Raw genomic sequence first — 1636 nt, forward strand, 5'->3', positions numbered from 1 at the left:
CATGCATTAGACCTCCAACAGTAGAGGCTAATAATTTTGAAATTAAGCCAGCTATATTGCAAATGGTACAATCGTCAGTTCAGTTTGGGGGATCACCAACGGAAGACCCAAACTTACATTTGGCTAATTTCCTAGAGCTCTGTGCCACATTCAAGATGAACGGAGTGACAAACGATGCAGTGAGGTTGAGACTATTCCCGTTTTCATTAAGGGACCGAGCAAAGAGTTGGCTTATTTCTCTGGAAGCCAATTCTATCACAACATGGGAGGAGCTAACTCAGAAATTTTTAGCAAAATTTTTCCCACCATCGTTGTCTGCAAGGTATAGAGGTGAAATCAACAATTTTCACCAAAATGATGGTGAATCGCTGTACGATGCGTGGGAAAGGTTTAAGGAGCTGCTGAGAAAATGTCCCCATCATGGAATCGAAAAATGGATGTTAGTCCATATTTTTTACAATGGTTTGTGTGGTACTACTCGCACAATCATAGATGCAGCGTTTGGAGGAGCGTTCATGAGTAAGAGCGATAATGAAGCTTATGATCTGTTGGAAGAAATGGCTATGAATAACGATCAATGGCCATCAGAAAGAGAAATCACTAAGAAGGTGGCTGGAGTGCATGATTTGGATGCCATCTCAATGCTGTCCGCTCAAGTGGCAACATTAACCAAATAGTTACAACATAACAACATTCAAGCTCAAGCTCCAGTTATGCAGATGCAGATTATGCGTGAGTTATGTGGGGGACCTCATTTATTTGAACAATGCACAATGAGAGATCTTAACAATATGCCTCTGGAGCAAGTGCAAACAATAGGTAATTTTCAAAGGCCGTCAAATAACCCATACTCAATGAACTACAATCAAGGGTGGAGGAATCACCGTAATTTCTCATGGACAAGTGGTCAAGGTAGTCAGCAGCAGTTTCAACAGAGCCAACCTCAGTACTCAAGGCCTCCTCCTGGATTTTATCAATCACAAAATAGACCACCACAACAGTAAATACCTATGAGGCAACCTGAAGCACAACCTGATGTACTTAATCAATTTATGACAGAAACGAGGGCATCTATTCAAAACATGGAAACTCATATTTGACAGTTGGCCCCGTTAATGGCAAACCAAGCTCAAGGGAACTTGCCAAGCACTACTGAAGTGAATTCGAAGGGAAATCATAATGAATAGTGTCAAGCTATTACCTTAGTGGTGGATTGCCCCACTGCTTACAATGTCATTTTCGGCCGGCTCACACTAGTCGAGTTCGGGGCGATCACCTCCATCCGTCATCTTTGCATGAAGTTCCCTTGCGACAACGGAGGGGTGGGGACAGTCCGGGGGGATCAGAAGAGTGCCTGGAAGTGCTACCACGTGTCCGCCCGACCAATCTACATGGTCCGGGAGGAACCCTTCGAGGAAGTCATCGGCCCGGTTCTCCCTCCCCCCGCAGGAAGAGTGGTCCGGGAGGAAGATGAGCTAGACCCGACGATAGGAGATGACCGCGTCTTGGAGCCCGTGGACGATATCGAGGAGGTGTGCTTTAGTGACACCGATCCGACCAGGAAAATCCAAGTCGGGAAAAATCTACCGGCAGAGGTCCGAGCCGCCATAATCGCCCAAGTAAAGGAGAACCAGGA

General features: G+C 45.7%; 1 non-coding gene across 1 annotated transcript; it reads right to left on the bottom strand.

The window, feature by feature from the left end:
- Window positions 1–320: 320 nt before the first annotated feature.
- LOC133813129 (small nucleolar RNA R71) lies at window positions 321–427 on the bottom strand. Its single transcript, XR_009884171.1, has one exon. It is a non-coding gene; the product is annotated as a small nucleolar RNA R71 (small nucleolar RNA).
- Window positions 428–1636: the final 1209 nt, after the last annotated feature.

The sequence above is a fragment of the Humulus lupulus genome, chromosome 1, assembly GCF_963169125.1.
Source record: "Humulus lupulus chromosome 1, drHumLupu1.1, whole genome shotgun sequence".
In the NCBI taxonomy this organism is placed as follows: domain Eukaryota; kingdom Viridiplantae; phylum Streptophyta; class Magnoliopsida; order Rosales; family Cannabaceae; genus Humulus; species Humulus lupulus.